This window comes from Triturus cristatus, chromosome 2_1 (genome assembly GCF_964204655.1).
Source record: "Triturus cristatus chromosome 2_1, aTriCri1.1, whole genome shotgun sequence".
Classification (NCBI taxonomy): domain Eukaryota; kingdom Metazoa; phylum Chordata; class Amphibia; order Caudata; family Salamandridae; genus Triturus; species Triturus cristatus.
Genome location: NC_140581.1, coordinates 122,183,864 through 122,198,811, shown reverse-complemented (window position 1 = coordinate 122,198,811; position 14,948 = coordinate 122,183,864). Strand labels below are relative to the sequence as shown.

The following is a 14,948-nucleotide window of genomic DNA, read 5'->3' as shown; positions in this document are numbered from 1 at the left end:
CTACTCCCGTCGGCCCCTAGCTGCGCGCGCATCCAACAGACCGAAGGTGCACGCCGAGCCAACAGGCAGAGTGGGTCGGAAAACGTACCCGGAAGCCTTTCTTGAGTCCATGCCCCATTTTTGAGCAGCATTGGAATCTTTGTTTCGGAGTCTCACCTTCACTACCTGCTTTATGAAGAAGTCACTGGCCAAGGTAGGTCTGCCGGGCTGTCTGTAAGAATACGTGTGCCCATGATATGTTTACGATGTGCTTTTGTGTGACGTTTGCAGGCTTCATATTTGACACCTGAATGAAGATTCTGAATTTTCCTCACTTTAGGTTCCAACCTATTTTCTTCTTTATGGATTGTGTACTGTCTTAGTGATTAACCACACCATGTTTTACCTAATGAAACATATCTTATTATGTTCAGCATGTATGCTCTGTTAGTTTCCTTTTTGGGACAGAGAAGCTATTAGCCCTCACTAGCACATCTGAGCTTCTTGTCTACTGGTGCTTGTAATGTATTCCTTTCCCCCCAGTGATAAACAGCAGCCAATGCAGGTTTTATCCTGTGTTTTATTGCTTTTATAGGTAGTACACCTAAGAGCGCCGGGCAGCCGCCTCCGAACGCTTCGTTTCACCCTCGCGTTGTTCCCGCTCACTCGCGCAGACGTGCCGAAATCGGCCGTCTCGCGCATTCGCGTGATGACGTAGTGCCCGGTCAACTAGACCGCGACACTACAGCGCTGGTCAGCTGTCTCCTCACCCTTGCTTCCTGTTCGTGTAGTCTGAGAGGTGTGCAATGGACCCTATTGGTGCATGCCAATCAAAATGGGTTCGTGCCATCTGGCAGCACATCCCTCAACCCACGCCGCTTCTTTCAGGTAGCCAGATACTCAACGGAGTGCTGGCCACACTCAGGGTACACTCAGGCCACACTCACGCTGGATCAGTTTTTGGTAGCAGAGTTAAGGTTGGTGCCATCACCGAAAGGAGCATAGTTAGTTTAATGCCTAGTGCTAGAAAATAATTGCCCAAGTTAGATGAAAGTCCTGATTCCTGTGCTCAGAACCTGAAGACTGGCAAAGCAGTACTCGAAAGGTGATACAAGAAGGAGATTGCTGGAGTGATATGAGTATTAATAGGGTTCTGAAATGCTGTTAATGTGTTTGCAGGTATGTTTTTGAGGTGTTGAAAAATAGTAAGGGTTTTGACTGTGGATGAAAGTTTGCTCATTTTGACTTGATGTTTTTTTATTATTTTTTTGATTGAATTGGTAATTTCATAGGACAGATTTATTGATTTGTGTACTAACATTCTATGTGATTCGCGTCGCGTTCTATGTTGTTTTTGAAGACTTCTGGGATGTAGGAAGTCGGTTGCGTTGTAATGATTCCGTAGTAGGGCAGAGTTAAGCGCTGCTCTCGGGAAAGACGGAATTATTGTGCCCTGTAAGTACACTGGGAAAACGCGTGACGATTGAAGTTGCACGACGCATTGTCTCGGTTCGATTTGGTAACATCGTCATGTGTTGCCATTAGGGATATTTTCTGTATGAAAGAAGTGTATGGGTAGCGAAGGCCACCTGTGAAATTTTGGTTTTAAGTACCAGGAGTCCAAAAGGCACTCTGATTACGCTTATCACTGGAAAGGTAATAGGTGTTCCCTAAGCTTGTTAGAAGGATAAAGTAGAGGGAAGTGCTACTTTATTAACAAGTATCATAATTCTGTAGTAGGGCAGACTGTTTGCTGCTCTCGGGAAAGACAGGATTCTGTGTGAATGAACTAAATTTTCCATATGAATGTGTGTAAATGAAATAGCATTCAGGCTAATTGTGAAACTCTGGTTTTATTTCTCAGGAGCAGAGCGTCTCCAACAGGTGTCTTAATTCTAGAGAAACGGTTAGCTAATGCTTGTTAGAAGGGTAAGGTAGAGGGATGTGCTATTTTCTCTACGGATGTAACAATTCCGGAGTAGGGCAGAGGTAAGCGCTGCTCTCGGGAAAAGACGGAATTCTTGTGAAAAAGGTCATTAACTATACTTTGGTTAGCGAAACAGATAATGGTGGCGTTTTTATGTCGTTACTAACAGATTTTGAGTAAAAGATAACGTAAGAAAAAGATTGCCGTAAAATTTTGTAAAGGGAGGGCTAGTAGCAGGAGGAAAACTGATGTCCCAAAGGGCCACACTGGCACTGGACGAGACAGTGGGTGTGTAGTGAGCCCTGTTTGTAAAGAAGGGGTCAGTAGCAGGAGTTAAACGGACTGTAACTGTCAATTGTGGCAGGACTGGAGAAAATAAATTGCATTAAGAAATTGCAGAAATTGAATTGTTTAAATGTTTATAAAGAAGCTGTTTGGAGGTAAAGTGAAAAATTCTTTTTTTATTGGTGATGCTCCTGAAGGAACACCTGTGCATTTTATGTCTACCAATTTGGGACAAAATTCATGTATGTGGGTTCACCAATGGTGCAAGAACACTGAAAAAGAGGGTCCTTTGAGGTTTCCAAAAGATGTTACTTTTGAATTGCAAGTTATTGACAAATTAAGGGAAGTGTTATGTGAAAGAAAGACACCATCTAGAGCTGCACAATTTGAGGCCTTAAGCATGTGGGAAAAAGTAGAAAGAGACAAAGCAAGTGAGGATAAAAAGGTAAAGCACCAGATGCAGGAGAAGGGAATTAATGATGATAAAAAGCTTCAAATAAATATTGATTCAGGGGATGAAATAATGGATGCATTGTTAACTGAGTGTCCACCACTTTATGTGGTTCCCAGTGAAAATACTGATAAGTGTACCAGTAAGCACTACAGTGGCTACTGCTTCTGTTGATCAGAGAGAAATACAGAATGAGAGAAATGTGCAGACATTTCAGATTGACCCACTACCTGTTGATTCAGCACTGACAGTGATACCTCCAGGTGTTACTGCTTTAAATGTGACTGATTCAGTGAAAAAACTACAAGCTGCAGATGCACAGACAGTGCCTAGACAAATTGTGACTGTCCAAATGAATATGGGCCCTACTCAAAAGGTTCAAGGAGTTGTAGAAGGAGTAAATATGTCAGGGTTTATTTCAGAAACTCAGAATGCACAGATTATTGAACAGTAATTACCCCAGACAGTCCAAGCATTGAAAGATGGGGAAAAATGGTGTTCACAGCACCCACAGCCCAGGATAAAATGAATATATTTGAAGATGGGATTTTTCAAACCTACTTTGAGGAAGCAGCCGTAATTAAGAAGCTAGAAAGCATGGGGGAACACATTAACCCAGACCCCAATAAAGAGAAACAGCTTAGTGTTTTAAATTCAACATTTGAGCATGAAGAAATTAACAGTCCTTGCTATTTAAATCATGAAAATATGAACCAGTGTCAGGAAAAAGAATTAATTTCACTGAGTAAGGAAACAAATACATGTGCAGTAACTACACATGATAGACTGACCGATTTGGCTCAAAAATATGAAATTACTGTTTCAGGAAGTTTTCCATTTCAGAAAATATTCAGGGTACACATGAATGAAGAGGCAAATGAGACAATGTGTTCTTAAGGAATGCAATTGCACATTGCAGAAACTAAATATATTTTTTAATGCAATGGGTTTGAGAAATTAGGAGACAAGTGCACAAGAAAACATGAGAAGAAAAAGAAACCACCAGACCTAGCACGGAAATTGGATAAGAAAAATAAACCACCAGACCTAGCAAGGAAACAGGATAAGAAAAAGAAAACACCAGATTTAGTTGAGGAAAATAATAAGCAGAATGAGGGAGTCAGTCAGTCAAAAGTAACTTTATTTGGTTTTCACAAACTATAAAGCATATAAAACACATTTCTTATTAAAAAAAGGAAGGAAAATAAAAAAAGAACATTTACAGTTCATAAAGTCCTACTTAATTTCTTTGTGGTATCCAGCATTCAATCTTTGCCTACTTTTGTAAGTAAGCTTTCTACCGCTATGATAAATTTTATCCCCCTGCATATTAAAATGTTGGATGTGGCGCCCATCCAACTTGTCGCCGCCTGTCTGCAGGTACGGATATTTAAGTCATTATAAACTGTTCTCAGCTCCTTCCTTCTTTCTGCTTTTACTGTTTCACAGACACACAGTAAATGGCACAGGGATTCAGTGTGATAACCACATAAGCGACATGCCTTTGTTTGGTCTTTATTTTTCCAGGAGGGCGCCAAGTCCAATGAACAATGATCTCCAAATCTGTATGCCATGAACCTCCTTTTTAGGAACAATCGGAAGTGAGCTGCAAGGTACGGTTGTGGTTTTAGCCGTGTATAAGAATTTATTATGACCCATGCGTGGCGGCGTTTTAACAATCCCCTTTTGTCCTCCACAAAAGATAATGTTTTTGCTTTGTTATTGCAAGCTTTTTTAAATGTGACCTTTTCCAGCTTGCTGTTCCAAAGCCCATTGAGCTCTAATTCTTCTAGGGCTATCCTCAATTGATCCCCCCATGAGTTTGGGATTTTTTGCTCAAGTTCTTGTTTAATTCCAACCAGCATAAGTTGCTCAAAGTTCCCAATTCTGCTGCTCTGAATTTCCAGCATAGATTTACCATGGTTGCCTTCCTTTGGAAGGCTTGGTTCTGTAGTCCGAATTCCAAACAAATTTGTGCTGGCGAGGAACCTTTAAAGAGATTAAATACCGTTTTATAAGCCTTGGTTTGTAATTTATTTAAGATGTTGCTTTCTTGGCCATGCCAGGTTTCCAGACCGTAGGACAAGGTCGGTAGCAATTGGGCTGCCATTTTTAAAAGATGCCCATATGAAGGGCTTTCCAGTTTCTTGGATAGTTGTTTTTAGGCAAATATTAGGGATTGTGCTTTTGCTGTAATCTCCTTTTTCTGCTCCACCATTGACAAATTTCTTGCCATTTTGATGCCAAAGTATTTATAAACTCTTATTTCCTCTATTTGAGAGTTCTTTGCGTACCATTTGGAGTTTCCTTGTCTTGGGCCTGATAATCTTACCAACTTTGTTTTTTGATTTGTTCAATTCTAATCCTTTGGCATCCATGTAGTCTATGAGTTTATTTATTGACCTTTGTAGCCCTATCGGAGTTTGACTTACCAGGACGATGTCATCTGCATACTGTAAGTATTGAACCGGCTCATTTGCCAGATTTTGTTCTAGGTGACTGTTCAAATCTGCTAGGTATAGATTGAATAAACCTGGCGAAAGGACGCAGCCCTGTTTTAATCCGTTTGTTATTTTTATTTTTGAAGAAACTCTTTGGCCATCCCCTAGTTTTACAGTAGCCCATGTCTCGCTGTATAGTAATTGTATTGCGTTTATCAATGTCTGTGGCAGTCCCCATGCTTTCAATTTCTTCCACAAGCGATCCCGCGGCACTCTGTCGAAAGCTGCTTTCAGGTCTATATAGCAGGCCACTAATACTCCCTTTTTCCTTTTAGCTTTTTCCGTAAGAATTGTCAAGGCTGTTAGATTTGTAATGGTGCCCATTCCCCGTCTGAAGCCTGTTTGGAATTTTGGAATAATGTTGTTTTCCTCTGTCCATCCTTGTAAATGTTCCAGGATGCATGAAGCATAGAGTTTGGCCTCTACGTCGATCAGGGCGATCAACCTGTAATTCCCGGGTTCTGTTCTGATGCCACTCATGTAAATTGGGTGAAACAGGTTACCATTCCAGGATTGTGGGATCTTGTTGTCACAAAACACGTGGTTGAAAAGAGGTGTTTAGATATTTTGCCCAAACTTCCGGGTCTCGTTTGAACAGAGCATTTGGTAGCCCATTTGGGCCTGCTGCTCCTTCTGCTTTCAAGTTTTTTATCAGTGTTTTTATGCGTTTAACAGTTGTCAGAGTTTGGACATCCACTTCCCAGCTACACTGATGTTTTCCACTTTCAATGTTAGTGCTGATTATCTCGGTGTAAGGTTCTTTTTCCTTTATGTTCGGTGGTCTTACTGCATCTACCTTTTCTAATCCAAATTTGGGGTTATACAATTGATCTATGTATTCTAGCCAGATGTTTTCGCTTATTCCAATGGTATTTTGCTTTCCGTATCCTTTCATTAATTTGTTGATTATACCCCAAAACTCTTTACTATTTGGTAGTTTGCTTGCCCACAGCAGATCTTCCCATAACTTTTCTCTGTATTTTCTTTTTTCCACTCTGCATTCTGCCTTGTATTCTTTTCTCAATTTTTGGATCTTTCCACTGTCTATTTTTTTTCCCATTTTAATTGCTTGCGCGTTTTGTCTTACCCCTTTGGCGATGTTTCTTTTTCTGTTTCTCATCTGAGTTGTGTACCATGGATCATTGATAAACCCGTGATTTCCCTTACTTACTGTTTTTGCTGGAAATTTGTCCAGGAGTAATTCACATAGTTCCTCCCAGTTACTTAACAATTGAACTTCTGACTCTTCATCATTCTTTATGTGTTCATTCACCATATCCATTATCTCTTCCATGATGTCTCCTCTCCATTTAAGCTTCCGTAAGTTGTATATTTCAGGCCATACTACTAATGATGCTGCACACTCCTTTTGCTTGATGCTTAGGTCTAGAACTGTCTCCTGAGGGAAATGATCGCTCTCCGGACGTGTTATGATGCAAAAGTTGTGAACCCGGGACGAAAGCTCTTTACTGATTTATCGTATAATCAATGATTGATTGTTTTTTTCCACAGGAAAAGGTGATACCAGCCGGTTGGTCTCCCTTCGTGTAACCGTTTAGGATGACCATGCCTAGTTTTTCCAGCTTGTTTCGTATATTTTGATTTATTTCCTTATTCTTATTCGTCTTTCCTCCTGTCAGATTATAATTAAAGTCCCCTGATATTATCATCTCGTGATATTGATGTGTGACTTGTAATGTTTTTATTAAGTTTATTAGAGTTGACAATTTTTTCTCTTTTTTGTTCTTTGAAGGATGAATATAAATATTAAGGAATATTAACTTTTCTCCCACTCCTTCTCCTTGTACAGGAAGATTTTCTTCCTCTTTTATTATTTGGATCCAGTTTTCTCCGGAATCCATTTCCTCCGTTTTCCAATCATTTTCTATTGCAATATATATGGACAACCCCCCTCTTGGATGCCCATACTTGGAGATTTTTTCCGCCATTATGTGGAATTCTTCGTAACCTGCCAAGTGCTTTGGTGAAGTGTTCCATGTTTCTTGAAGCAGTATTACTTTGAAATTACTTAAATAGGTGATGGTTTATGGTCTTGTTGCATTTCTTTAAAACCATGAACATTCCAAGAACAGATCATGGTTTTTTTCTCACTTTGATTTTCTGCCTTATTGTTTTGTTCCCCCCTTACTGTGATGTTATCATCAGGATCGATGTAAATTCAAGTTATGGGGTAACCAGGACCAGTCATGATTTCCCTCTGACTGGATAGCTGTTTGTCTGTCCGAAATAATTTGCACGCCGGCTCCCCTGCATGTCTCTTGATTTGGTGACGTACTTCTAGCTCCTTTTAGTACCGTGGAAGACTTTCCCTTTGTTTTATGCTGCCCGGAGACCTCATCGTTTATTAGCGGGTATGGATATTTTATTTTCGATGGGTATGATATTATTATGCCCCATGTTTCGAACATCTCCCTAGTGGAGAAGATCCGTTCCGTTGTCTCTATCAACGCCCAGGTTGTTCTACTTAATTCCAGATCCGTCTCAACTTGAACAAATTCTAGAGCCAAGAGATCGGACGATGGAATGTCCCTTAATTTTGGTATTTCTCTAAATAGTCTCATTATATTACCCCTATTTAGTGTGTCATTTTTTCCCTTTGTTTGATATTCCGGTTTAAAAATTAGTTTACAGCCTGTCTCTACTGGGTTTGGGTGGAGTTCTTGATTTCCATTTTGTTCCCTTTTTTCCCTTGTCCTTTCCCCAGCCTTTGCGTTGGTCATGAGCTCAATGGTGGGCAGTCCTTTTGAGCTTGATTTCTGCATTTTATCTTCCTCATCACTTTGGCTTCTGTTATCTTCATTTATTCTGATCATTTTATCTGTCCTGGTCTTCTCCATTTGTTTTTTCTCTGCTAATGTTTTGCACGTTCGGCCATTTTTATCCATGGTAATAGATAGCTGGATGTCTGTACTTGAGGCTCTTTCTATGTACAGTCCAGGACTTTTTTCCCTTTTTTTGCAGGTTTATTTTAACTTCATTTGTAGTCCGTTTGTTTATTAGTTCCTGGTGCTTGGTTTTTATGCCATCATCGTTTTTTACTTCAGGTGCCCCTTTTTGAGACATGTCTTCTATTGCCTGTGTTTTAGTTGTTTGTTTGTTATTAACCCTTCTTATCACGTTTTCCGTCTCCTCCTCTATGCTCGTTTTTATTTTTACTTTTTCAACGGTATTCTCTCCTTTTATTGCTTTCCTATCGGCAGATACTAATACACACTTTTTTCTTTGCATGGAAATATTGCAATCCCTTAAATTTTCTAATGTGATTGATTCTTCGGTGTTTTCCTGTGTTATTTGACTTGTGACTGCTTGCTCTTGTGCACTATTGTTAGTATTTTGTTCAAAAATAGCATAATTTAGTTTTTCTCCCTGCTTAATTTTTGAATTGATGTTCTTCCTAGCTTTTCGAGCTCGTTTGCGTTGTCTTTTAGTTTGATTTTCCAACACGCTTGGGGCAGCAGCCGTATGTTTTTTCGCTGTACCTATTTCCCTGCTCTTTTGTTATATTTGCATCGTCCTCCGTGGAGTTTTCTGCAGATTCTATACTTTGCCTCCTACTTCTTTCAATCATTGTAATTTTACCTGTATTTACTAAGCACGATTTTTCTTTTATTTGCTTTCTTGCTTGTGCGGCGCATAGAATCTCAGTCAAAACGTCTGCTAAGCATGTCAATTTATCTATTATTTTGCTGCACCCGCAGCTTTGGTCAGAATGAGGGAGAAGCTTTTGCTTGCTCATTGAGAGAAATGGTGGGAGAAGTGCATGTTCTTGTGTCACGGAACAAAAGTGAACTTGCAGAATTTCTGAACACATTCCCGAAATTGAGAGACAAATTTATGCTGTGGTACCCACAAGTTGATGGATTTATCGAAATTTTAAAGGAGTTGTGTATTAATTTGGAAATGATTTTTGACTCTGCCATGCAAACTGAATTATGGTTTGAATCTAAAGTTGCGGTGCAAAGGCCAGGTGAGGGGGTAGTGAAAAATGTTTGCATGAATGCACTATCATTTTCTCTTTTTGTTGAGAAAAATGAAGCAGTGATTACTTTTCTGAAGGGCAGAGGGCCAGCAAAATATGTTAATTGGGTACAGATTAAAAGAACAAAACAGGAGCTAAAATTGGTTCATAAGTTTTGTGAATTGTGTGTTTAATGTTTCAGCAACACAGTGGTAGACAATGTCCTGATGCCACTAGCATAATATTCTTAGTGACTCAGATGGTTATTGGTTTAATATTTACTGATCAAATCAGTGTGCACATACAGCAAAAGCTGATAGAATGGCACCTGAAAGATGAAGGTTACTATTGTGCTGGACAGGGAATGAAGCCAAAAGAGTTTGAAGAAAAACCTATGATGGTACAGAGAAGGTTTGCACAGAAACGTTTTCAGAATAAGCTGTTTGCAGAAAATAAAATTGTGATACAGGGTGATGTTTCACAAGCAGAGGTAAAAAGTGCTCAAGGAAGATTTGGTGTTCCACAGGATCGAAATAAAGGTGTTTTGGTTTGTGCAAATTCAGGTATGGATGTTGTACTGCTGGAAAAAGTGTCCTTTTGCCATCTTTGTGACAGATTTGAGCACTGGAAGAAGAAATGTAAATTTAAACATGATGCAGCAGTAGGAAATGTGCAAAAACAGAGAGAAATGCAGGTGCAAGAGGTGCCTGTTAAACAAATGCAAATGTCAGTTCAGAAACCGGTACCAATGGCAGGAATTTTTCAAGCCTAAATGGTCCCACAAAATATGGAAAATGCTATATTTAAGTTAAATAAGTTGTCCAGAGCAAATGTGAATTATTTCCAGAAACAAGGCCCGACAGAAAAAAAATTGTTTTGCAAATTAAACAGCACAGATTACTGTACACCAGATAATGTTAATTTTCAGATTCCTGATGAGGATGTACATTTTAAAATGGCCCAACAAGAGACAGCTGTAGCATTGTTTTCAGAAAAGACAGTTGAAAAATTACTTTCTGATTTGAAAGAAATAATAAACACAGAAGTAAGGAAGTTCACAGAGAAAGATGTCAGATTAATAAAATGTGCAGAGCATGTCTTATTCAAATTTGAATTAGAGGACATGTATTCAAGAACAGCTTCAGTTGCAGGAATTTTACCAATAAAAGGATTTTTGATGGAATTGATTGGAAGTTTATGTAACTTTCTGATCACAGGTTCGCAGAAACTAAATGACAAGAACAGATTAGAGCAGGAGATTAATAGCATAATTTGTCCATGTTGTCCTGTGGTACCGAATCCAGCCAATATATTTTTTCACATTCCATGTGCTGAAGAATGGCTTACTGTTATTGATTTTTGCCAAGTTCATGTCACAGTGCCATTGCATGAAGGTAGTGAGGAGTACTGTCAGAAAGAAAATGAATGTCTGGACACATAATTAGGAAGGGCGGTAGGAAGGTGTCACCACAGAGAGTGGAAATAATTTACCAGATGAATCCACCTCAAATTCAGAAAGAAGTCAGGAAGTTTTTAGTAATGATTAGCTGCTGTAGAGAGTGGTTGCTAAACCTTTCCCTAGTGGCTAAGCCTTTACTGAGGCTGACACACAAGGATGTGTCTGATCCGCTTCTATTGGACAACAATTGCACAAAAACATTCCTAGAGTTGAAAGAGAAAAGGTGTCGCGCCCCGGCACTAGGAATGCAAGTTTATTTAAAAGAAAATATACTGATGTGCAGTGAGAGGGAGGGCTGCACTCTCTCAGTGCCTGAATTTGTTCAAAGGTCTGTGACGTATTTCCCAATGAGCCTTGACCCCAACGTCACAGAAATGCCCAGTTGCCTTAATTTAGTAGCTGTGGTAGATGTCAGGCATAAAAAGAGTGAGTTTATAATAATGGCATTTCCAATTATTGTAATGGTTGCTTCCTTTGTGGAGTTGTTTTGGGAAAATACTGTGACCAAGAGATGTCTAAATTCAAATGTATTTAGCTTAATGCCAGCAAATGAAATTGTTTGTGATCAAACTGAACCTAAATGTTTAAATGTCATGAATTTCTGACTGAAACCAAAGTTAGACTTTAATGATGAACGTCTGATTCAGCCCAACCATTTTGTAGATGGCCCGTATTTGAAAGGTAACAATGACACATTAAGAGCAGCACATGCTGTGCTTCCTATTCATTATGTTGTCAAAGTTTCATGGCTGTCAGCAGTTACCTCAGCCCAAAATTCGGGATTGATTGCCCTTACCATAACATGCAATATAATTTCTCAATTGGGAGTTACTGTTGTCCTGGGAAAGAGAAATGCTAATTCAGTTGCACAATATTGTATCCTGTTAGTCTCAAATGTGTTATTGCAAAAGCTGATGCCCAGGTATAGATTGCCAGTTTCTCTGAAGTCAGATCATAATGAGATCTCAAAGATGATGAGTGCAGAACCACAGACTGGACAAGGAGTGGATTGTAGCTATCTGCCTGAAGTTTCAAGCATAATAAAGCAACACAAAGGCAGCACAGAGTTACACTTTGCAAAAGACTGTGTTTCAGCATCATCAAAGTTGCTTGAGTATTTACATGCAAATGCACTTGTGAAAAATACAGATGAAAAGACTAGCCATTGCTGTGAAGGTCTGACTGATTTGGAGTGTGCAGTTTCTCACCAGATTGCAGCTGCTACACAAGATCTACATAATGAATGGTGCCAAAACTTTGATCTGAGAGATGCTGTGAAATGGAAAGGCCTGTTCCAAATGATCCTGGCAAAGACTGTTGTGAAATGTGGTGGCCTTCCAAATTGGGTGCATGCCTCTTACACACGTATGGTCCTGTGTCCCCCAGATAAAACAGCTCCTCTTCAAGAAAAGATGCCAGCAGTGGTCAAAAGTCCACAGAAGAGGGTCAGTCAAGCTGTAAGGGAACACACAGAGTTTAAAGCAGCACTAGAGAAAACTGAGGTAGCACTGGAAAAGCAAAAAGTGCAAACTGACTCAGATGAAAGCGGTGTCCAAAGGGTGAAATAGTCAGATGCAGCCTCTGAAGAAGAAATTAGTGCTGTGGGCCTACGAGTGGAGGTAGGAAAAAGCTGTCTGAAAGGGAATCCAAAACAATTGCAGTGGTCCCTTGAAAAATCATTTGCACCCATAGCTGAAACATCTGAATCTGATCAAAGTGAAAATAAAAGTGAAAGGCTTTGATTGGAAAAGTGCAAGGAATTGATGGTGCTCTGTCAGAGTTTTTCAGCACCTGAGTGGTCAAAATGCATGGAAAAAGTACAGGATGCCACACTGTTTGAGCCACCCTGAAGGCAAGCGGGTGACAAGGAGCCAAAATTTGCTGAAACAATAAATGAGAACTGTCAAACTGTTCCAAGAAGCTACTTACAGAAATCTGCATAACAACATTTGTGCGTGGCCATATATGATCTGCTTACAGACCAAATTTGTGTGGCCTTAGAAATAGAGGTAACATTGTTATATGCTCAGCTTTTGTAATAATCAGTGATAAAGAACATACTAATTTAGTAGGGTTTTCTTTTAGACACCTGTGTACTAAAGATGAGTAGTAATATTTTAGGTAGAGAAAAACATATATTTGACTCAACTAATGATGTGGTTTTTTTTTTAAACAAATGTAACATGTGAAATTAAATAAATGTGATGAATTTCAAAATCATTTGAGGTACAATGATTTGAAATTTATCAAAAGGGTGAATTGATGGAGCTTAGATTTCACCTATAAAATGTATGCATTATTATATGACAGCTGCAGACATGAGTTCTAAAATGGCACGCAGATTGTGGCGCAAGCAAGATGAAAACATAGGGCCTGATCAGAATGCTTCAGTTTGGAGGTGCTTTCATGTCAAAACATGCCTAATTAGTTGAACAGCCATGTTTAAATGTGATTAATCCATATGTACTCTCATTATAGAATGCACATTAATTTAGAAAATGTATTTGTACTTTCAAAATGGCATCATGTATTTTTGCAAGAGTAGAAATGTGCTGAATTGTGTTTCACAGTGTAGAAAACCACGTGATTTTAGTTTGCTTTAGTGGACTCAGCTTTCTGTAGTTTTTTTGCCCTTGGACACTCAGAATGGAATGTACTCCTCTTCCCTACTTTCAATGAAAGGGCTTTGTTAAAAAATCCTGCCTCCGGTTTCCGTTCGACCTTCACTATGTTGCATATTTTTGTAGTCTGTTTAAACGTGGAGAGAAGAACGCATTTTTTTTTTCATAAATCACAAGACTGAAATTTGAACAAGAACACGCCTGATTAATGACGTATCCAGTCACCCCATGGGGAGATGATGTGTCTTGAAGTTCTGATTGGACCAGCTATGAGGACTGAGCGCGTGCACTTTTGCTTGAAATATGGCTTACAAGTGGGAGGAGTGCCTTGCCTTTTTTCTTCATTTTGTTTCTGAGGGCCAGGCCCAGTTTCTGTGCTGGACACAGACGGGGAGGGGCTGCATTCTGTGGGGGCTATTGTGCAGCTTGAGACAGAGACACAGACTAGCACAGCGAAGCAGAGGCAGAGAGAAAGAGCTGAAAGGATCAGAACAGATTTAGATTGTAGGTGCTAAACTGCATTTATTTCTCTTTATGGGATTTTTGCCATTATTAGTTATTGATTAACCTTGTAAGACTTACTCTTTTTCTTAGAAACTCTTTAAGAGTTTGACTGACAATTTGCGCCACATTTCCCTTCCTATATGTGATGCTTATATGCAGACTGTATTATGTTCTGTATTAATGCTATTTTTCCTATTTTTTCAATTCTGTGACCTGATTGATATTTGACTAATGAATAAAAAAGTCAGAGAACCTTAACTTTTGACTTAAAATACAACCCTTTAAAATACCTCGCCACTCTCATTATTGCCTCTAATATTGTTTGCATTTATTTTTCATATTTATGTAAAGTCTCCTGTTTGGTGAAACACGGTCATCAAAAGGTCCATGAATTTCACCCTTTACAGCGGTATACCATAGGTAATGAGGTTTTGAATAGGGAAATTACCAGGTAATTACCGCTGGATCAGTGTGCAATGGACCCTATTGGTGCATGCCAATCAAAATGGGTTCGTGCCATCTGACATCACATCCCTCAACCTACGCCGCTTCTTTCGGGTAGCCAGATACTCAACGGAGTGCTGGCCACACTCAGGGTGCATGGTGCTCAACCTGGGGAAGGCGATCGACATACTGGAGTGTGAATACTTATTTACCACCATGTTCCATCCCCTTGAAAGAGTTAATACTGGCCCGTATCTGTCGGGACCAGTGACCATCATCTGTGGCACCAGGCAGGGGTGTCCACTGTGGCACTGTCCCTACTGTTTAGGTCTCGCCTGACCCAGCGCATGCGCTGGTCTGGCGAGACTTTTTGTGAGGGTTTAAATAAATGCTACCATGGCCGGCCTAGAGCTACAGTGCATGTGCGCGGGCGCGCGCCACGCTTCATCACGATCACTTTTGTGGCCGCTTTGATGTTCTCCGTGTGCCAATGCTTGTTATAATAGTTTTTACAAAGTGTTTTCAAGGCCTTTTTAGGTCTCGCCTGAACTAGCGCTGCTCTGGCGAGAGTATTAGTAAGCGGATTTTGGAAGTGCTAACTAGTGGCTTTTTTCAGGCCCCCAGCTACAGTGCATGTGCGCTGGGCGCGCGCACCATTTGTCTGCCTGCATGATCACTTTCGTGGCCGCTTTGATGTTCTCAGTGAGCCGCGCAGCCACTGAGAACATCAAAGCGGCCGCGAAAGTGCACACCATTTGCCAGCCTGCTTGCCTCTCTCCACCTTAGTGCGTACGACGT

General features: G+C 40.0%; 2 protein-coding genes across 5 annotated transcripts in view; one reads left to right on the top strand and one right to left on the bottom strand.

Moving 5' to 3' along the window:
• Positions 1–14,948, bottom strand: part of KIF24 (kinesin family member 24) — a 372,810-nt gene that overhangs the window by 288,913 nt on the left and 68,949 nt on the right. The gene's annotated exons all lie outside the window — the stretch shown is intronic.
• NUDT2 (nudix hydrolase 2) overlaps positions 12–14,948 on the top strand; it is a 119,169-nt gene continuing 104,232 nt past the window's right edge. Inside the window, exon 1 of one of the 3 annotated variants that reach the window (XM_085628707.1) lies at positions 12–193. The gene's annotated coding sequence lies outside the window, so the exon portion shown is untranslated. Of the gene's footprint in view, positions 194–4,168; positions 4,256–14,948 lie in introns of those variants that run through there. The other 2 variants (XM_085628700.1, XM_085628716.1) reach the window with 2 other exon arrangements.